The sequence below is a fragment of the Physeter macrocephalus genome, chromosome 20 (genome assembly GCF_002837175.3).
Source record: "Physeter macrocephalus isolate SW-GA chromosome 20, ASM283717v5, whole genome shotgun sequence".
NCBI classification, from domain to species: domain Eukaryota; kingdom Metazoa; phylum Chordata; class Mammalia; order Artiodactyla; family Physeteridae; genus Physeter; species Physeter macrocephalus.
The window spans coordinates 42,969,042-42,993,029 of record NC_041233.1 but is presented as its reverse complement, the minus strand read 5'-3'; the positions used below and the strand labels follow the sequence as shown (position 1 = coordinate 42,993,029).

General features: G+C 34.6%; 1 protein-coding gene across 16 annotated transcripts in view; it reads right to left on the bottom strand.

Annotated features, from left to right (window-relative positions):
* PCDH15 (protocadherin related 15) overlaps positions 1–23,988 on the bottom strand; it is a 699,366-nt gene that overhangs the window by 339,231 nt on the left and 336,147 nt on the right. The window lies entirely within an intron of this gene.

Genomic DNA, 23,988 nt, shown 5'->3' with positions numbered 1-23,988 from the left:
CTCTGTGTAGATTCTTATGTTCTTATGTTTTTAAATGGTTTAGGCTTTATTGTTTACAATGATTTCTGTTGGTTTTGACAGATAACCTTCATAATATTTAAGCAGTTATTTTACTTATGAGCATGCTTTCTATCTAAATGTTGACTATTAATTGGTCTTAAACTTTTAGGGACACAACATCTACAAAATATTTGTAAACCATTTATAGAAAAACCATAAAGAAATGCAACTTTAGAAGGAAATGTAGATCACTATGTACAGAATAGAAAATCTATGAGATCTTAACCTATATTAGGATAATCATTAGCTATCAAAAAGGTAGAGAGGGGCTTCCCTGGTGGCGCAGTGGTTGCGCGTCCGCCTGCCGATGCAGGGGAACCGGGTTCGCGCCCCGGTCTGGGAGGGTCCCGCATGCCGCGGAGCGGCTGGGCCCGTGGGCCATGGCCGCTGAGCCTGCGCGTCCGGAGCCTGTGCTCCGCAACGGGAGAGGCCGCAGCAGGGGGAGGCCCGCATACTACAAAAAAAAAAAAAAAAAAAAAAAAAAGGTAGAGAGATTTTCAGTTACATTAACACTTTAAACATCTGTATAAAAAAGATATTAATACAATTAGTGAATAACATAGATTATGGAAATATATTGCCATCTATCAGAATAAAGCCTAATACCTAAAATAATACTAATATAATCTTAATAATAATAATACTGCTGCAAATAGATAAGAAAAAGAAAATGACCAATTGGGAAAATTGACAAAATTATGAATAGACAACTCACAGATGGGTTAATCATATGGCCTATAAACATTTGAAAAAATGTTCAGATTCATTAGATTTTTTAATGTAATGAATGAAACTATTTAAAAAAATGTATTCGACCGATACCTCAGTATCTTTAGATATTTCTAACTCGTATTTTCTGAAAAGAAAAGCAAAATACCTAAAAAGGTGTATATAATATTTCTATTCTGAAGAAACACATACATACACATATTAAACATTTTATTATATAAGTATTAAGAATTGAATGTTAGAGTACATATCAGTCAGTGTTGGGGAAAGAGAAGAAAGAAGGAGTACAGAAAGCAAAGAGGGAAAAAAAGCACAAAAAAGATTTCTATGAATAAAACAGCAGGTATGAGTATGTGGGAAATTATCTAACCTTATATGCAGAAATAAATGAATTTAAAAATAGCTATCACTATATGGTAGGATGTGAAGAAAATTTTATTTCCTTCCTTATAACTGAATACATTACAATAAGTATAATTCTAATAAAAAACAAATAACACAGTATTTATTTTCTCAAATAAATCAAAGTTATTTACCCACTATCTTCTTCATGGATCGTAAGAACCCATATGCCAATGACAGTAAAGCATGCCTTCCCCTTCTCATTACCCTGGCCTTTATCTAACATCTTTGGGTAGGGAGAAAAATGGTGGAAAGCGATTCTTTTCTTATACACGAGAGGCAGAAAAACACTTTGCATCGTCTGGGTCTTAGAAACAGACTGAGATTTTTTCACATTGTTTAGTGTTGTACTTAGTTAGCATGGTATTCAACTGGTCAGACTGTTGATACTGGCTTGAGAACCGTTCCTATATTTATCCTGTCAGGATGCTGGGTGTTGAAAATAAACCCCACTCAACTGAGCCACAAGCCACGGAGACCACTGATTTATGTTTTTCCCTGGTGGCGCAGTGGTTGCGCGTCCGCCTGCCGATGCAGGGGAACCGGGTTCGCGCCCCGGTCTGGGAGGGTCCCGCATGCCGCGGAGCGGCTGGGCCCGTGGGCCATGGCCGCTGGGCCTGCGCGTAGCGCGTCTGGAGCCTGTGCTCCGCAACGGGAGAGGCCGCAGCAGGGGGAGGCCCGCATACCACAAAAAAAAAAAAAAAAAAAAAAAAGGTAGAGAGATTTTCAGTTACATTAACACTTTAAACATCTGTATAAAAAAGATATTAATACAATTAGTGAATAACATAGATTATGGAAATATATTGCCATCTATCAGAATAAAGCCTAATACCTAAAATAATACTAATATAATCTTAATAATAATAATAATACTGCTTCAAATAGATAAGAAAAAGAAAATGACCAATTGGGAAAATTGACAAAATTATGAATAGACAACTCACAGATGGGTTAATCATATGGCCTATAAACATTTGAAAAAATGTTCAGATTCATTAGATTTTTTAATGTAATGAATGAAACTATTTAAAAAAATGTATTCGACCGATACCTCAGTATCTTTAGATATTTCTAACTCGTATTTTCTGAAAAGAAAAGCAAAATACCTAAAAAGGTGTATATAATATTTCTATTCTGAAGAAACACATACATACACATATTAAACATTTTATTATATAAGTATTAAGAATTGAATGTTAGAGTACATATCAGTCAGTGTTGGGGAAAGAGAAGAAAGAAGGAGTACAGAAAGCAAAGAGGGAAAAAAAGCACAAAAAAGATTTCTATGAATAAAACAGCAGGTATGAGTATGTGGGAAATTATCTAACCTTATATGCAGAAATAAATGAATTTAAAAATAGCTATCACTATATGGTAGGATGTGAAGAAAATTTTATTTCCTTCCTTATAACTGAATACATTACAATAAGTATAATTCTAATAAAAAACAAATAACACAGTATTTATTTTCTCAAATAAATCAAAGTTATTTACCCACTATCTTCTTCATGGATCGTAAGAACCCATATGCCAATGACAGTAAAGCATGCCTTCCCCTTCTCATTACCCTGGCCTTTATCTAACATCTTTGGGTAGGGAGAAAAATGGTGGAAAGCGATTCTTTTCTTATACACGAGAGGCAGAAAAACACTTTGCATCGTCTGGGTCTTAGAAACAGACTGAGATTTTTTCACATTGTTTAGTGTTGTACTTAGTTAGCATGGTATTCAACTGGTCAGACTGTTGATACTGGCTTGAGAACCGTTCCTATATTTATCCTGTCAGGATGCTGGGTGTTGAAAATAAACCCCACTCAACTGAGCCACAAGCCACGGAGACCACTGATTTATGTTTTTCAATGCTGCCAATCTAGTGAAAATCAAAGGAGGTGGAGGTGGAGGTGGCATGGGAAATTAGTGTCATTGATATTTTTTTCTTCTTTCTTATCTATAAATCTAATAAATACCCTGTATTGGTTAAGTTAATGTTCACTGCTATAAAAGATGAATATCCAAATTTCTGTGGCCCAGTATAATAGATGCTAATTTCTCACTCAGAGAAAGTGTAAGGTCTCATTCAATGACTCAGGCTGATGGAGGCTTTCTCATTTTCTATTCGTAGTTTCCCAGACCATGCTAGGGGGAGAGTGGAATATTTTATAGGAAATTTTACACAAGAGAGGGAATTTAGTTCCTAAAACTGAGTTCCTGATTCACTCACTGAATAAATATTTGTTGGAATCTAGCATACTTATTAGTGGCCTGGAAGTTAGGATACAAGAAAAATCTTTAACATATGCCCCAGCTTCTCAGCACTTACGTTTTATAGAGTGAAAGAGTTATGAAGACCACTGATTCTGTCTTGTGGTCAAGGGCATCTTCATTGATTAAGCTATTCCTTGATTAATAGTATTTCCCAAAAACTAGTAGGCGAAGAATGTCTGTGACTTATTTTTTAAGGGTATTTCCTCACCTGCTTTGGCTACAATAGCATACTTGACACTTTCTCTATTCCCAAGATCCTTAGAACATAACCTGTACTAAATCTGAGTACCTCTCAGTAATTTTTCTTATTCTAGCAAGTATAGCTGCATTCTCTCAATATCATAATGATGAAAAAGTGAGCAACTGGAAATTTAATTTGGAGTATAAGTAAGAAACATTCAATTAGTTCAAGTTGTTAAACAGCCTATGTTCAGCTTTCAGTGAAGGTGAACTAATGAAGATGAATGAGAAACTGAAAGAAAACAATTCAATATGTGTTTTTTGAGTAACAATATTATTAAAAAGCATGTGTTTTCTACTGAACAAAAGCAACTGACCTTTTCCTCAAATTGACAGTGAGGTGTCTCAAAACAGCTTTGGAAAGAACAATGAATACCGTTTAAAGAATCAGAGAGAAGAGGGTATAACATACTTTATTCTGGCAATCATATTCTAGGCACTGAAAGTTTTAGAAGAAGATGAAAAGAATTGCATAGGTATCTAATCATGGTGTTTATTAAAACTGCTTTCTCTATATATGTGAAACTTTACAGAATTGTCTCCCACAGAATAACTTTGGTGAAAGCCATATGAAATGCATTATGAAATATGATTGTTCACTTGGTATGCAGGCATAATCTCATATGCAATTCAGGCAAAAGTGAGGAATTCAATTGAAAGTTCCATTTTTTACAATTTGATGATTGTGATTAAAGAACCATAAAAATTTTTTCTTTGACATTTCATTTTTTCCTTCACAAAAGCAGACTACTGCAATTTCTATAGTTTTCTTCCCTCTTAACTATGGGGTTACATATCAATGTTGGGTTTCTTTTTTTTTAGGGATAAGAAACCTATAATCAACTATTTCTGGAGAACCACTTCATTTTATCAAGGCCCGTAAATATATTAAAAATTCAATATGTTCTATAGAGATTTTTAAATGATACATATAATAAATTTGGGGATGATCATTATTGTGATTATAACTTTAATTTAAAAATATGTCACCTAAAGTGAATTATTGTACATTTTGTCTTAGAAATGTTCATTCTATCTTTGAATTCTTTTAACACATTGTATTGTGAAGTAATCAAATAAAGTGGCTTATTGGATAGTCATTTACCATTGGTCTTATATTCCTCATAAGACTGTTATTCTGTTGAGAAAGGGAGGGCTTTCTCTCTATCATTGTATCCACTACAGCAACCAGCACATTGCCCAGAACATAGTAGGTGTTTCGTTATTGTCTATTAAATAAATGAACAAATTCAAAATTTTGACAGTTATTCTTGATGTCTGTTTTTAAAAAAAGCACTTTCTGAATTATATCAGCTATTTTCAGCTATCAGCTATTTTCTTAGTAGCCCTAGGAATACTTCGGAAGAGAGTAAGTATCAGTGGGGAGCTGAAGCTATAAAGGCACTATTTTCCCTCCCAAAACTTCAATCAGAATATCATCATTGTTGTTTATTTTTAAAGGAACTTTAACTATAGTATAATAAGAATTGTATCAACTTGACTTTCCACAACTATTCTAACTTATGTGGTGCATAATAATAATAAATTTCATTGTATCATTTTGTAAGAAAAACAGACATTGTAAAGGATTTGACTTTGCTTTCTCCTTTCCTGCTAATAATCATAACTCAATAAAGAATTACCTGGTGACTACTTAGTGTCAGGAAATGTTTCAGGTACTTGGGCTATAATAGAGAACACAGTAGGCCCTGCACTAATAGAAAGTTCATTTTAATGAATTTTATAAATGAAGTCAGAAAATAGCAAACAAAAAAAATAAACATATGTCAGATGTTAATGAGTGCTGTAGAAAAAAAAAATGAGTGTCAGAGGTGAAGGGCATCCTGGAAAGTGAAAGATTATTGTTTTATATAGGTTGGTCATAAAAAGGCTTTTTGTAAAGTTAACATTTGAGAAAGTTCTGAAGAAAGTGAGAGAGCCAGCCATGGGGAATACCCTGAGAAAGGGAGTACCAAACAGAAGGAACATCAGACAAAGGGCCTGAGAGGAAGCACGCATGCTATGCTTGAGCAACAGCATGGTATGTGGCTTGAGTAGAAAACCAATGACAGGCGAGTCACAGGAAATGAGGTCAGAGGTAGCCACAGGTAAGCTCCTGGAGGATCTGAGTTTAAGAGCAGATGGTAAGCCTTCTTGTGCAGAAGCAGCTGAGAATTCCTAGTAAAGCAAAATTGCAGTCTCTCTAGAAATGGCGTATGATTATAGTCTCCAACTGGTGGACTCTCCAATGAGTCTTGTCTCCATGCAGATGGGCTAATACTTAAAACTTGCATATATATCACCAAGCATTCCTAGCTAATGTTTTGACAAAAAACACAACATCTACAGTGCAATCACTATGTACTGATGTTTACATATATCATGACATTTACTTCTCATATAAAACCTATGTGACAGATCAGTGGTAGTATAATTTTCACACTATGGATGATAAAGCAGAGAATTATAATGGTTAAGAAAATTTGCCTAAGTTTACAGCTAAAAAGTAGAACAAAGACAGAAATTAGGTTTGTCTGAACTAAACTTACTATGGTAATCATTTTGCAATATACACATATGTCAAGTCATTATGCTGTATACCTTAAACTTACACAGTGTTAAATGTCAACTGCATCTCAATAAAACTGGAAAAAAAAATCCACGTTTAAAAAAAAATGTGAGAGAGAGAGAGGAAGAGAGGAAGGAGAGATTATGAACACATCATTTACTGGTGACATCCTGTATGTCAGGTACCATGACAGGATTTTATACATACTATTTCACTCCTGAATATATGAGGACTGAGAGTATTAGTATAAAGATTTGATCAGAAACTATACACTGAATTTCTAATTAGCTTTCAACCACCTAAGATTAATGGCCTACAACAGTGTTTTTCTAACTATTCTCTGAGAAGTAATAAGATTTTTGCCAGTAGTCATGATGATTGGAAAGAGGGATACTCCCAATAACCTAGGCCATTTCTTCTTCATCCAGAGTAGCTCCATTTTATTCTGCTTTATACCAGGGATTCCTCATAAGATTTAATTAACAATGTTTTAAAATATCTGGCTTAATAGATCTTGCAGAGAATCACATGCGCCCTGCACTGCCTAAGAGTTCTCTCTTGTGATGTACCTGGGTGGAGTCCTTAGTGCAAAACCCCCACTCAAGGACATGCATTTTGTCAGCTCAGGCTGCCATATCAACACACCATAGATTGAGTGGTTTAAAAAACAGATGTTAAAAAAAAGTAAAAATAAATAAAAAATAAAAAACAGATGTTTATTTTCACAGTTCTAGAGACTGAAAAGCACAAGATCAAGGGGCTGGCAGATTTGGTTCCTGGTGAGGGCCCTTTTCCTGGCTTATAGATGGTCACCTTCTCACTGTGTCCTCACATGGTAGAAGAGAGAAAGAACTTTAGTCTTTCTTTTTCTTTTTATAAAGACACTTAGTTCATCATAGGGCCCCCACCTTCATGACCTCATTTAAACCTAAGTACCTCCCAAATGCCCCATCTCCAAATGCTATTACATTGGGGATTAAGATTTCAAGGTATGAGTTTTCAAGGTATGAGTAGGGGACATAATTTGGTCCATAGCATATTTATTCCTTCAATTAACACTTAAGCTGAGTGCATGCCCTTTATGATTATTTACAGCATCTGTGTACATTTCTTCTTTTTTCGAACATTTCCACTGGATAATTAAATTTTCTTTCCCAGCATTTTATTTCATAATCTGCAATCTTTTCAAATCACCTGAAATTCAAGTTGAATATAAATTCATTTCTGGTGATCCCTAAAAGTTAACAGATGATACTAAAAGGAACACCATTTAGATGTAGTTTTTTTAAAAAAAGTAAAACTACAATTTGATATAATTTCATTTCTTTATACTGATATTTTCTTGATAATGCTATTATATATTTTCGGTTCTAATTACTCACATGGACAATGAATATATGAATTGGCTGATTTCTGTATATTTGGTTCTAAATCACTATATATGATTAAAATGCCCTCTATATTAAGGAAAGAAATGAGAATCAAAAATATTTATCAGTGAAGTCCATGCAAACAGCTAAGTTTTTCCAAAAAGTGAGACTCTGAGAAAAGACTAGTCAGACAATGGATTTTAATTTGATCCTTTTTAAAAACTGCAGCTATTTATTTAATATAAAAATTTTAATTGTTTATATTTCATTCACATTAACATGTGATGTTCTTACATATAAATATAAGATATTGATCATATTCCCTTCTCCCCACCACAAGCGTTATATTTTTTCGCATGGGTACAGGCCTTTACTTTTAGTCAAGTATTGGACTTAGTTAGCATTATTTAGCAATTCCTTGTCTTTACCTACTTAGCCAATAGAGGAAGTTTATAAGATACAAATTAATAAAATGCAATGATCCTCACACTCACTATTTGCTCTCAAATCATTCAAGAGTTTAAATATATAAAATACATCTTTGTTGTAGTATATTTTGGGGACACATACCAATAGAAATAAAAGCCTTAGCTCTGACAGATGCCCACCACACAATCTGATTATCATCCTTAAAGCCAGATTGTACCACTCTTACTCCCATGCAGGAAAGGAAACCTGCTACCACACCTCCTACCCAGCAGCAAAGAAATGTGAATCATTGTTTGAAATCATGGCTGCTGGTCATCATAGCGTTTAAGGCCCCAGGGACACTTAGGTTATAATTTTAATTTTGTTTATAGCTATCTACATATATTTTTTTCTATTTATAGCTCACTCAGATTCAATTAGGTAGCCTATTATTTGATTAATTATACAGCTATCAAATCATTCAAGGCTCGCACTGTTTCACAACAGTGGGAAATCCTTCTTTCATCACTGTATATATGCAACTATTTGTGGTCTAAATGAATATTCTAGCAATTAATATTAAAATTATTTCTATCAGATATGATAATATGATGACAATGATATATTCCTGAAGTAAAATCAACAGATAAGTTGTTACTATAAAAGTGTTTTTAAATATAATCCTTTAAATCTTAAAATATCATTTATGGATGAAAGTAGCAAGTAGGATTTCATTGAATATTTTAAGACAAATCTCCATTTCCATACAATTGGATTACTGACTCTTACAAAATCAACTAAAGACACACCATATCTTTCTTGGAAATTATTCTGAAAATATTTTTGGGTATGCACTATGCACCTGGTATGATTTCAAGTTACTGTCATTGACAATGGACAAGTGTATGAGAGGGGGAATAGTTTGAGAAGAGGAGACTTTTTTTTGTTAACTTGATTATTCAACGAATGTTATCAAGTAAACATAATGCAGACCCCTATGGGAGACAGAATCTAAGATTAAAATAATTTGATAATGAAGTAAATGATTTAAGTTTTTAAAAACGAGATAGGTTTTCCAAAGTGGGACATAGAGATAATCATGGTTTTTCTTACTATCATGCATGCAAAAGCACACCAAAGTGGGACACAGAGATAATCATGGTTTTTCTTACTATCATGCATGCAAAAGCACACCAAGCTCTTCCCTTGGCAGCCTTAAAGAAAATAGGAAATTTCTACATTCTGAAGAAGCAATTATTAATCTCAATTTATCTGCCATCACAAAACCATACTTAATAATGTAGTACAATTAGATACAAATTCATTTAGTACTTTTAAATTTCTATAAAATGTTAATAAAAAGTATTATTGAGAACTATTTTTGAGAATATTGACCAGAGAAGAGACAAGTTGTACTACATAAGGGAAAATATCTTGGCTAGTGAATTGATCATTAGAATGTATTAAGTTAGTGAATTTAGCAAAAAGTTTACAGGTTAATGAAACTATTTTACATAAACATATTCTCTAATCCAAGTGTAAAACAGTTAAAAGCCAATAAGAAGAGGGATCTAAGTAAAGCTATATTTGTTAACTTAAGACACTTGTATGTTATTATAGTTCAAAGAAAAATTACAATGGTAATCATGTTATAATTAGAACCGAATATTATTGAAAATGCCACATAAAAAAGGAAAAACCTGTTGAATACAGAAAAAACTGAAATTATTTAGGAAACATAAATACACAAAATAGGTGAAAATAATGTAGGAGCAGAAATAAATGAAAGAGAAAAATAAAATAGTACATTTTTTTAAAAAGTGATTCTCTAAAAACACAAATTAAATAGACAAGCTTCTAGTCAAACTGACTATTAAGACAAAAGAAAAAGTAGAGAAAGACACACAGCAGGATATAAAATGATTAATGAAATGAGAGCCATAACTATAGGTAGAGCAGATTTAAAAAAAGATATGAAAATATTTTACCATCAACCAACTTTTGAATATATAGATAAAAGACACTTTTACACAAAAACAATTGAACAAAAGTGACTCGAGAAGTATAAAAAAATAAACAATCACCATACACAATTCATCAATATAATGAACGAATGAATGAATGAATAGATAGTCAATGTCTATCCTTCCAAAAGTATAGGCCTGGAAAGTTTGACAGGTGAACACAAACCACATGTTAAGTAAGAACTCTCAATTATAAGTGCTTGCCATTTTAGAATACACCAGCTATACTCCTGACTCAGAACTTTACACTGGCTGTTCCCTCTGGAACATCCTTTTTCTTCCATCTCTAAACTTTGCTTGTTTGTCACATTCTCAATGAAGTTTACCGTGAACACTCATCTAGTGTTCTGTCATTTTCCCCGGTTCCCCCAAGCCTTCTTGATTTCCAGAGCTTAGAACAGGATTCACGACATAATAAGCAGTCAGTATTACGTGCTGATTATTTTTTGATGAGCATGCATACCTTAGATTCCAAACTTGACACAGGTGGTAAAGAAATTATAGGCCAGTTTTTTGAGTTTATAAGTATAAAATATTTAATAAAATATTAGCAAACAATTCGGTAATATGTGCTTATTTGTATGTGTATGTGTATGTGTACGTATGTGTGTAGAAAGTCACCATAAGCGCACACTTGTATTCCAGGAATGAGTGGTGTGTTAATATTATACAATGTATTAATGTACTTCTTCATATCCACAGATATGGGATCTAACCCCTAAACCTTCTCAGTAAACACAGAAAAAGCTTTTAAGCATTTATATTTACTTATGATAAAGCTTCTTAGCAAATTAGAAATAAATGACATTTTAATAATTGCTTTTAAAGTATTTATAAAACCTATAGTAAATGTCACACTTAAGAATTAAATATTAGAAACACTCCCTTTAAAATAAAGAACAAGGCAAAGATGACTGGCGATATGACTCTTTTTCAGATAGTATAGTATTAAGGACATTAACCATACAAAGAAATAAAAGACATATGGATCAGAAAGAAAATATAAAATGTCATTATTTATAGGCAATAAAGTTCTCAACAGAGAGATTATGAAATAAATTACAAAGTATTACAGTCAAGAAGAGACCTCAGCAAGTTTGGTGAAAACAAAATAGACATGTAAAAATTGTCAGGGTTTCTATGACTCTGCAGTAACTATTAAAAATTAACATTGAGAAGAAACAATTTTTTTTTAATTTAAAATGTACAAAGTGACATCAGCAAGATGGCAGAGCAGGAGATACCAGACTTCATCTCCCCCACAAAACATAATAGCTATCCACAAATAAATACAGCTCTTGGGGGGCTCAGGAATCCAGTTAAGAGACTACAGCAACACAATGGTGCAAAACATGAAGAATAACCCATGGGAAGTATGGCTGGGGAAACTGGCATGGCTGAGACGTCAGTAACAGCAAAGAAGGAAGAACACAGGATGGGGGCTATGAATGTCAGCCATGAGGTGGTGCCATCTCAGTCCCCAGTAGCCTACTCTGTGGAGGTTCCTGGCAGCCTTTGCTGCTGAGGACCTCAACAGCCTCCATAACAGCTATGGATATTTACAATTTAATATTTAAAGGCAGCTTTCACAGAGAAGAATCCCATAGTATTCATCCATAGTATTCATCAGCATGGACCTCAGGGTCTGCTCTCCAAAAGACAGCAAAAGCTTTTGCCGCAGAAGAAACCAAAGCCCACCACTACTGAAGACCCCTGGGAAGGAGACACTGCTGCACCTCCCTCAAAAGGAGCTGCTATTGTACTGCCACAGGATCAGGGCTGCCAGCCCCCACTGTCCCACACATGCTCAAGACCACAGAGCTATGGCTATTCCTTACATCCTACACTTCAGATCCTGTCCTCAAGACCTCTCTGTGCGTGCCTGTGCTCCAGACCCTGGCTCTGCAGCCACTCTAGGTGTCCTTGTGCTTCAGACTCCAGCTCTGTGGCTGCTTTGCATGTACCCAAGTTGCAGGTACAGGAGCCAAAGCTGCTGCAGGCTATCCAGTGCCCCTGACACCAGAGCAGCTGTCTGTCACTCTATGTGTACCCATGTGTACCGATGTCTCTCAATGTTACTGTGGGCGAGTCAGGGCCCTGAACCCTGGAACTATTGTCACTCCACAAGCACTGTTGCACCAGTCCCCAGCACCATGGCTGCTCTGCATGCACTCATACCTCAGGCACTGGACCTATCACCCCTGAGGGCCAGCTGTTGTGACCTCAGGGCTGTTATGGCTCTGCAAATGCCTGTTCTCTAGTCCCTGGTTCTGGGTCTGCATCACAGGCACCATGCATCAGAACCAGTGTCACTGAGGCAAGAAAGATAGGGCCAGGCCCAAGGACAGCCTCCTCATGTACAGGCATTAGGCAGAAGGCAAAACCACCTCCTTGCTTTGCACTTAATGAGGCCATGATGCATGGAGGAATGGCATCTAAAACAGAAACATTGTACCACCTGAACAAGAAACTCTGATTATGAAAACAGTGGAGCATGTGCAATAAAATTGCACAGGTTGCTGATGACCGCTATACAACCTTCCATGTGTGGCACTCAACTATTAAGGAAATTTTAAGGGAAAACAGCTCTTACAGCACATGTAAGGTGGCCGCAGGAGACAAATGCACACAACCGGGAGCTGATACAACCTGGTGCAATCCAGTCCATACCTCAATCTTCTCCTCAGTGAATACTGCACCCCTAATCAAAAAGACCCCCAACCATTCAAAGGGCTAAAATTAAGATAAAAAGGGGGATCAAAAAACCCTGCAGGATGCTCCTCACTAGCAAGGATGCCCACACTCATCTCTGAGTGTGTCCTTTCACTTTTGCCTCAATAGACTGCTTCTTTATTCTCTTTGATCCTCAGCCTCAGTGTTTTGTTGTTGTTTTTGGCTTTGTTTTTGTACTTTGTGTTCTTGTCTCAAATTCTTTTTAGACAAGTTGAATAAGAGCCTGAACTTTTGATAAAGCTTTTCCAGTATCACCACCACTACTGTCAGGGTGCCTGTAAGCTGGAAAAATGAAAAATTCACAAATATATAGAAATTAAACAATACTTTCCTGAATAATAAATGAATCAAAGAAGAAATCAAAAGGAAAATGTTTAAAAATACCTTGAGAAAAATAATAATGGACACACAACACACCAAGACCAATGGGATTCAGTAAAAGTCATTCTAAGAGGAAAGTTTATAGTGATAAATGCCTAATTTAAGGAAGAAAGCAAGATCTTATAAAAACAACCAAACTTTACACTTGAAGAACATATTAAGCCCAGCGATTGCAGAAGAAAGGAAATAACATCAGAGTAGAAATAAATGAAATAGAGACCAGACAAACAATAGAAAATTCAACAAAACTAGGAGCTAATTTTTTGAAAACATAAACAAAATTGTCAAACCTTTAGCTAGACTAACTAAGGAAAGAAAAAAAAAAGAGAGAGAATACTCAAATAAATTCAGAAATGAAAGCAGAGGCATTACAACATACCAAAGAAATACTAAGAATCATAAGAAACTACATAAAAAATTATACTCCAACAATTTGGATAAACTAGGAGAAATGGATAGATTCCTAGGAATATACAACCTAACAAAACTGAATCATAAAGAAATAGGAAAAAAAAGATAAAATCTGAACAGTCAAGAATTAGTAAGAAGACTGAATCAGTAATAAAACAATCTCCTAATAAAGAAAAGCCCAGGGCCAACAAACAAAAGCCCAAGATGAGATGGTTTCTTTGGTGAAATCTACTAAACATTTAAAGAATTAATACCAATCCTCTTAAACTTTCCAAAAGTCTGAAGAGGAAGGAACACTTCCAAACTCATTTCAAAAGTCCAGCATTACCCCAATACCAAAGCTAGATAAGGACACTATTAAGCAAAGAAAATTACAAGTCAATATCCCTAATGAACATAGATGTAAAAACCATCAACAAAATACTAGCAAACCAAATTCAACAACACATTAAAAGAATCATATACCACAATCAAGTAAGATTTACTTCTGGGATGCCAGGATGGCTTAACATATGCAAATCAGTAAATGTGATACACCACATTAAGACAATAATGATAAAAATCATATAATCATCTCAATAGACACAGAAACATCATTTGAAAAAAGTTAGTATCCTTTCATGATTAAAAACTCAAAACAAATTTGTGTAGAAGAAATGTACCTCAATATAACAAAAGCCATATTTGACAAGCCCATAGCTAACATCATAATCAAAAGTGAAAAAACAAAACCTTTTCCTCTAAGATTAGGACAAGGATGTCCGCTCCTGCCCCTTCTTCTCAACATATTGAAAGTACTAGCTAGAACAATTAGGATAGATAAAGAAATAAAAGTTATCTAAATCAGAAAGAAAGAAGTAAAAACTCTCTGTTTACAGATGACATAATCTTATAAATAGAAAATCCTAAAGACTTCACCAAAAAAACATTCAAACCAATAAATGAATTCAGCAAAGTTTCAGGATACAAAATTAACATACAAAAATCAATTGTGTTTCTGTACCCTAACAACAAACTATCTAAAAGAAAATTTAAGAAAATAATCCCATTTACACTTGCATCACAAAGAACAAAATACTTAGGATAAGTTGAACCAAGCAGGTGACAGACCTGTATGCTGAAAAGTATAAGGCATTGATTAAAGAAATTAAAGAAGACACAAATAAATGGGAATATAACCCATGTTCTTGGATTGGAAAAATTAATAGTGTTAAAATGTCCATACCCACAGCCATCTAGGATTTATTGCAATCCCTATCCAAATTTCACTGCCAATTTTTAAAGAAATAGAAGAAAAATTCTAAAGTTCTTATGGAACCACAAAAGACTTCAAATAGCCAAAATAATCTTGAGTAGGAAAAAAAAAGTTGGAGGCAGTACACTTCCTAATTTCAAACTATATTATTAAGCTATAGTAATAAAAACAGTATGGCATTGGCATAAAAACAGACACACAGGGCTTCCCTGGTGGTGCAGTGGTTGAGAGTCCACCTGCCGATGCAGGGGACGCGGGTTCATGCCCCGGTCTGGGAGGATCTCACATGCCACGGAGTGGCTGGGCCCGTGAGCCATGGCTGCTGAGCCTGCGCGTCTGGAGCCTGTGCTCCGCAACGGGAGAGGCCGCAGCAGTGAGAGGCCCGCGTACTGCAAAAAAAAAAAAAAAAAAAAAAAGACACACAGACCAGTGGAACAGAACAGAGAGCCTGGATGCAAACCCACATATATATGGTCAGTTAATCTTCAACAAGGGAGTTAAGAACTCCCTTGGGGAGTTGATAGTCTCTTCAATAAATGGTGTTGGGAAAACTGGACAGCCACATGCAAAAGAATGAAACAGGACCTATATCTCACACCACTCACAAAAATTAACTCAAAATCCATATAAAAACTTAAATGTAAGACCTGAAACTATTAAACTCCTAGAAGAAAACACAGACACTCCTATGCACTGAACTTCACAGTGATTTTTGAATATGACACCAAAGCATAGGCAACAAAAGCAAAAATATGTAAGTGGGACATTAAACTAAAAACATTCTACACAGTAAAGGAAACGATAAACAAAATGGAAATACAACTTATAGAATGGGAGAAAATATTTGCAAACCATGTATCTGATAAAAGGTTAATATCTAAAATCTATAATGAACTCCTAAAAATCAACAGCAAAAACCCAATAACCCAATTAAAAAATGGGTGAAGGATCTGAATAGACTTTTTTTTCAAAGAAGATATACAAATGGCCATCAGTTACATGAAAAGTTGCTCAATATCACTGTTCATCAGGGAATGCATATCAAAACCACAATGAGATATCATTTCATATTTTGGTAATATACATTTGTTTGATCAAAAAGACAAGAGATAAATGCTTGTGAGGATACAGGGAAAAGGGAACTCTTGGGCACTGTTGTTAGGAATGTAAATTGGTAGAGCTGCTATGGAAAACAGTATGGAGGTTCCTCAAAAAATTAAAAATAGAACTACTTTATGATCCACTAATCCCACTTCCAGGAATACATCCAAAGTAAGTGAAATCAGTATCTAGAAGGGATATGTGCACTCCCATGCTCTCATGTTCATTGAAGCATTATTTACAATAGTCATGATATGTAAGCAACCTAAGTGTCTGTCATGTCTGTCAATGGTTGAATATATATATATATATATAATTAGTATATTCTATTATACATAATAGAATCTTTTTTTAAGCTTATTAAAGAAGGAAATGCTCCCACTCATGACTACATAGATGAAACTTGAGGTCATTATGCTAAGTGAAGTAAGCCAGACAGAGAAAGATAAATACTGTATGGTATAACTTATATGTGGAATCTAAAAACAAAAATGTTGCTTGCCAGAGCCTAGGAGGTAGGGGTCATAGAGAACAAAGTTTCTGTCATAAGATAAATAAGTCTTGAGAATCTAATATACAGTATGTTGATTTTAGCTAATAATACTCTATTCTGTAGTAAAATCTTTCTGACAGTTGGTCGTAAGTGCTCTCTCCCTTCCCCAGAAAAGGTAACTATGTGAGGTGATGGACAGGTTAATTAATTTGATTGTGGTAATCATTTCACAATGTATATGTATATAAAACCATCATGTTGTACACTTTAAATACATATGACTTTATTTGTCAATTATACCTCAATTAAAAAAATTAAAAAGAAAAAATAAAGTATACATACATAGTGCTTATTATGTGCCAGACTCTGGCTGAAGTGTTATACAAATGTTAACTCATTTAATCTTCCTTGTGACCCTATGAGGTAGATTCCATATTATTTCCTTTTAATAAATCAGGAGACTGAAGCACACAGAGTAATTGACTTGTACAAGGTAAAAGATAGCAAGTGGCATAGCTGGGATTCAAAGACAACAGTCTAGATCCAGAATATGTGCTCATATACATAACAATATGCTATGTCTCTAGATACCATGAATAAACGTTGTGCAAGAACTTAAAATAAAAAAATATTTAAATTAGTGCATGGATGGGAAATGTCAGGTCATAAAGAGTAATGTTCCCCAAATTAATGTTAAAATGTGATATTATAACCAAAAGTCTCAATAACATTGAAAGCTGATTCTAAAAGTAATGTGCAAGAAAATCCGATAGTATTTTGATGAAAAATAAAGAACAGTGTATCTCCCTTCTTAACACAAAGATTTACTGCAACAAAAATAGTCTTACTAAAATGCTGGATTGGATCTAGAACTGTGAAACAGGCCAGTACACGTCAAAAAATTCTCAGACACAAACAGACCCACATAAGGAAATTTGTTTTATGAACGAAGTGGCATAAAAAATTTGCAGAGGAAGTGAAGAGATATAAATCAGTAAGGACAATTGATTGTTTATGTGGAAAAAAATAAAGTTGGATCATTACCTCAGACAGTACACAAAATTCAGTTCCAGGTGGACTTAAAACCATAATACAAAAAAGTAAAACTTCAAAATACTTATAAGAAAATATAGAGAACTATCTTTATGGTATCTGAATAAACCATACTTCTTAAGACACAAAAAAGTAAAAGCCATGAAAGTAAAAACAGATACTTTTGATGATGCTCAAATTAAAAACTTCTTTATATGAAATAACATCAAAAGCAAAATGAAAAGGAAGATTCAGAGAAGTGGTAGAAAATGCTATCATATATAACTAGCTAAGATTTTGTGTTCAGAATTCATAAAGAAAATACATAAAGGTGTTCAACTATCAAATTTTAAAAGCAATAAAAATTAAAATGCCAATAGATGGGAATTCCCTGGCGGTCCAGTGGTTAAGACTCCAAGCTTTCATTGCCAAGGGTGTGGGTTCAATCCCTGGCCAGGGAACTAATATCTGGCAAGCCACACGGCAGGGCCAAAAAAAAAAAAAAAAAAGCCAGTAGAAAACATTTTATTCCCATCATATTGGAAACAGTTAAAAATTCTGAATACCAGATGGTAGTGAGAATGTCAGAAAATGACCACATATTCATTTGGACAGCAACTGACAGCATGCAATAGATTTGAAGATGTACATGGTTGCTGACCAAGAAATTCCACAACTAAGTGTTTATCCTAGAAAAACTCTTGTACATGTGCATGATAGAATCTTTATAAGAATATATATTGCAGCAATTTTTAATTAAATGGAGGATTAGATAAACTTTAAATGCTTCAAAACAAAGAAATGGACAGATTTCAAATACATGCATACAGTAGAAATCAATAAGCTTGTTAAATCACAAAAATATAATGTTGAGTAAAGAAAGCAAGTTGAAGTAGACATGTTCAGTATATCATTTATACAAATTAACAAAATAAATATTATAATATTTTTATGGATATGTGAATGAACCATAAAAGTATAAACATGCAAAGGAAAAATACACACCAATTTCAAGACAGTTGTCTCTCACATCTGAAAGTAGAAAACGGGATTGGGCAGAGAGGGTGATGGGAAATACAAACATTTCTGAAATTATTCTCTTAAAAATTAAAATGATTTGATTCAAAAATTTAAGAGCTAGTTGAAATTCAGCACATTTATTTTTTCCTTGCTTCAGCAAGCATGGATGTATAGAGAGATGCCTCTCTCCTCCTGGGCCCCTGATAACACAGGGGGTAAAACATAGAGAAATATTCTCTACATGACCTGGCAGTGGAAAACAGCATGACTAAAAACAAGGTTGAATTGTTTTAAGCCACTGAGATTTAAGAGGTTTCATCACCATGGTATATAACCTACCATATCCTGACCAATACTAAAATTCCTACCACAAGCCCTAAAATATGTGGCATTGCCTTCATGGTCGTTTGATGAGTGTCAAAGCAACAGTTATTGAGGCTGGAAGTATGATTCACGTTCTGTGGTATCAAAATATTTGATAGGACTTTCACCTATAAGAATGTGGAAGGCAAATAACGTCCCTAATAAACTTGTAATTCCAGGGATAGGATTGCCAGAATTGACAAATAAAAATTCAGGACACCCAGTTAAGTTTTAATTTCAGATAAACAATAAATAATGTTTTCATGTGTGCTCCATGAAATATTATATTAAATAATTTGTATATAAATAGAGGTCTGGGGTTCAGGAGAGGTTCAAATTGAAAACATGTATGTGGACGTTGTTAGCATACAGATGATAGTATACAAAGATGATAAAGATAAAATAATAGTACAAGCTAATACCTATATATAATTTGTTACATGTGAGACTTTGATTTAAATGTTTTATTTAACTCATTTGATCCCTATAACAACCCTACAATATTGGTTTTATTATTATTACATTATTTAAAATATCATTTTAGAAAGTGGGATTCAACTTATCCTTGATCTGTGTTAATTGGTCTGATCTCTAAGATAATTTTTAGCAATTGTCTAGTCAGTGAACCCTGCCATAGTCCCTAATACTGTAAATTTCTTTCACTTGTTGTCATTCTCTTTCACTACCCATGGACCCTTAATAACATCTTATAAAAATTTTACTCTTGATGGACTTGTACTAATGGTGAGTACTTAAAGAACCTCCACCAAGTTTAGGGTATAGAAAGGGGTAAATTAGCTCATCTCTCCTCATATCTCACTACCAATTTGATGGTAACTTAGAAGCCCTAGAGATCATGGTCCTGAAAGTGCAGGAAAAAAACTAAGATGGAGTAACATAACTTGACTATGAGACATCATAGTCAACTGAGACATCATCAGCCTGTGGACCTCTGAAGAGATACTGGGATGAAAGAGAGTTGAGATCATTTTTATCAACTATAGCACTATATTTTGGGCAAGAATGTCAGAATATATATGTCATATATATGTATGTTCTGAGGAGGGTGGTAACTTGCTGACTGCATGCATCTTAGAATGAATTAATTTCCATCTATGTACCTTTTCTCATATTATTCTATTTGCTTAGAATGCTACAAGATCTCTTTCCTACTTCAAAAATTTTCACTAAATTCTTTTTAGTTTGAGACCCATTTCAACATACCTCATTCACAGTTTTCTGCATTCACCTGTTATATCTCTAGGAATATAATACAGTAAGACACAGTTTTGAACTTGCTTCTAAGTCCTTCTGTTTAAATATATCCCTATCCTCTCTCTGCTAATGAGTATTAATGGATGGCAAAATAAACAAAAATAACAAATTGACATTAATATTAAATATTGATTAGACATCAATTTAATAATTATAATAAGTAATACAAATAAATGAATGCTAAAAATAGCCAGGCATGCTAAGTTGGGCAGCTTTTTGTAGACAAACACTTTTGATTTCAACTTTAAATTCCATAATATAGCAGCATGTTCTGTTGGTAGAATCATTCATTGTTTGTAGGACAAAATTAAGTATATTAATATGAAGATGATTCCAACTTCTAAATATGGTTTTTTTTAATAAATTTATTTATTTATTTTTTGCTGTGTTGGGTCTTCGTTGCTGTGTGCAGGCTTTCTCTAGCTGTGGCAAGCGGGGGCTACTCATCCTTGAGCGGGCTTCTCATTGTGGTGGCTTCTCTTGCTGTGGAGCACGGGCTCTAGGCATGCAGGCTTCAGTAGTTGTGGCACATTGGCTCAGTACTTGTGGCTCGCAGGCTCTAGAGCACAGGCTCAGTAGTTGTGGTGCACGGGCTTAGTTGCTCCACGGCATGTGGTATCTTCCCGGACCAGGGCTCAAACCCGTGTCCCCTGCATTGGCAGGCGGATTCTTAACCACTGCGCCACCAGGGTAGCCCTCTAAATATGTTTAAAAATATTTATTTTAAATTATTTCATCTCTTCCAATAAAGCACAGTATAGTTTTGTGTGACATTCATAATTAACTTTGGAAACTCACAACTTCAAAAAAAATGGTTCTAATTGTGGGAGGGCTCTATAGTGGAGAAGGGTATTGAATACTCAGTTTTAAATAATAAGAAAACTATTTTACTATTTTAAATTAACATTCTATTTATTTCCTGTCCCAATATGGTATAGCATGAAGATAGCTCTCATTCCTAACAAGTATTTCCAGATAAAACACACATTTCTTAAACAGGATGTGATACTGATTGCCTTCTCAAATCTCACTTAATTTCCCATTATAATTAGCAGTAGTTCCTTTTAATTATCACTGCCCTTCTTAGAACAGTCTCAGATATATAAAAATTAATTACCTAGAACTAACATCTTTGTAATTTTAAACTTTTTATGCTTCACTTGTTTACCGTGACATTTATTTAAAACATTTATCAGGTAACTGCACAAAGTAGACATGTAATTTATCAAAAGAGGAGAATATAGGGTATTAAGCTTTCAATGGTATTTTGAGATTTTTCTAGAAATTATTAGCTCATCAAAACTTGTTTTGACATGGCTGAAAGAAATATGTCATTACAATGATATTAATGCAAGATCACTTGTCATTAAGCCATCACATCACCTGTTACAAATTTACATTAAAAATGTGTTCAAAAAAAAAACGGGGCTTCCCTGGTGGCGCAGTGGTTGAGAATCTGCCTGCCGATGCAGGGGACACAGGTTCGTGCCCCAGTCCAGGAAGATCCCACATGCCGCGGAGCGGCAGGGCCCATGAGCCATGGCCACTGAGCCTGTGCGTCCGGAGCCTGTGCTCTGCAACGGGAGAGGCCACAACAGTGAGAGGCCTGCGTACCACAAAAAAAAAAAAAAAAAAAAAAATGTGTTCAAAGTTCCCATTCCCATACCTTTTAATTGCGATAAGGAACTTTGCAGATTATAGCCATTCAAAATTCAAAATAATAAAATCAGGGTCACCACATGGTCACAGGATTTAGTATAACTCTCTATTTGACTTTCTTCTAAATATGTTTGCATTTCAGGAATGAATTGATTGTCTATTCATGTGGATAAAAACTTTTGTTAGAAATTAATTAGCAATGTTTCTAGCTTTTTTTTATTCCTACAACAGCTCACTGAAATAAAAGACCTTTTCTAAGCTATGCCTTGAACCATGACCAGGCATCTTAAGATAGTTATCAAGTCCGTTCCACATATCCTTCTCTCCTTTATCTCTACTGTCATCACCAAGCCCTTATTTCTGACCCATGATGTCAATCTTCACCTTGATTTTCAAACTTCTTTCTTTTACAGCTAAATGGTGGGATGAGAGATCTATGATAATGCCTTCATCCTTTCCAACTCTTGTCTTTACCTCCAAACCTGTCTTTGCTTTGAAGTCATACATTACCTTCATACATATGGTTTCTTTCTTCTTTTCTTACATTTCTTTTCAACTTCCTATATATTTATATTTTATATAGTACTCAACTCTATTGTTCATTCCCTTATCTCCCTCAAGGAATTGTCATTGTCTGTTTCTGTAGATGCTCCTGCTGGAAGGGGGTCTTGCATTCAGCTTCTTAGATTAAGTAATTTTCCTGTTTCTCAATTTTTGCTGGTCTATAGATATAACAAATATAAAAGCAATCATAGCAAGTACGGTAAATGCTTTGTCTATAAAAACACAATGTTTGCCTAACTGAATCTTAATATGACCCAAAAGTTAAGTGAAATATTAAAAAGTTTTTAAAATGCCTTTGCTTAAAACAAGAGTGGTTGGTTTTCTAACTTTAAAAATATGTGTTTATAAATTACTGGATGCCTCATGCAGATTTTTACCTTGCTGTTATGTCAAGTTTCCCAAAACTTGACTTATAGTTAATTATATGAAGGAGCACAGACTTCTCTTCAACTGGGTAGAGGAATTCACAGCCTACTTAAATGAACTCCTCCCAGGTTGTGGAGTAAGGTCTAAATTTTTTATATTAACAAGAGGTATGTAATCTTCCTAAAGAAATTGGCTATAACATCTACTTTCATATTTTCCACAGCATGAAAAATAAGACAACAAAAATTCCAGAAACACCCACAATTTAAAAACACCACCTAGGCCCTGAGAACTCCGGTCTGAAATGCCGGGGGTGAGGGCTCTACATGCAGTATCCTACGAGTAAGTGAAATTAGATGAAACACAAAGGAAAAAACGGTGAACTGAAATCCACCACTGCTCCAGACTCCACAATGGGGAAGGGGAGAGGCTCACTGGTGCCACCTAGTGCAGAAGCAAGAAGAACTACAATCCTGCAGCCTGTGGAACGAAAAACACATTCACAAAAAGATAGACAATATGAAAAGGCAGAGGACTATGTACCAGATGAGGGAACAAGGTAAAGCCCCAGAAAAACAGTTAAATGAAGTGGAGATAGGCAACCTTCCAGAAAAATAATTCAGAATAATGATGGTGAAGATGACCCAAGACCTCAGAAAAATAATGGAGGCAAAGATCAATAAGACGCAAGAAATGTTTAACAAAGACCTAGAATATTTAAAGAACACCTAGAAGAATTAAACAAAAAAAACCCAGAGATGAACAATACAATAACTGAAATGAAAAATACACTATAAGGAATCAATAGCAGAATAACTGAGGCAGAAGAACGGATAAGTGACCTGGAAGAAAAAATGGTGGAATTCACTGCTGCAGAACAGGATAAAGAAAAAAGAATGAAAAGAAATGAAGACAGCCTAAGAGACCTCTAGGACAACATTAAATGTACCAACATTCGCATTTATAGGGGGTCGGAGAAGGAGAAGAGAGAGTAAATGAAGTGGAGATAGGCAACCTTCCAGAAAAATAATTCAGAATAATGATGGTGAAGATGACCCAAGACCTCAGAAAAATAATGGAGGCAAAGATCAATAAGACGCAAGAAATGTTTAACAAAGACCTAGAAGATTTAAAGAACACCTAGAAGAATTAAACAAAAAAAACCCAGAGATGAACAATACAATAACTGAAATGAAAAATACACTATAAGGAATCAATAGCAGAATAACTGAGGCAGAAGAACGGATAAGTGACCTGGAAGAAAAA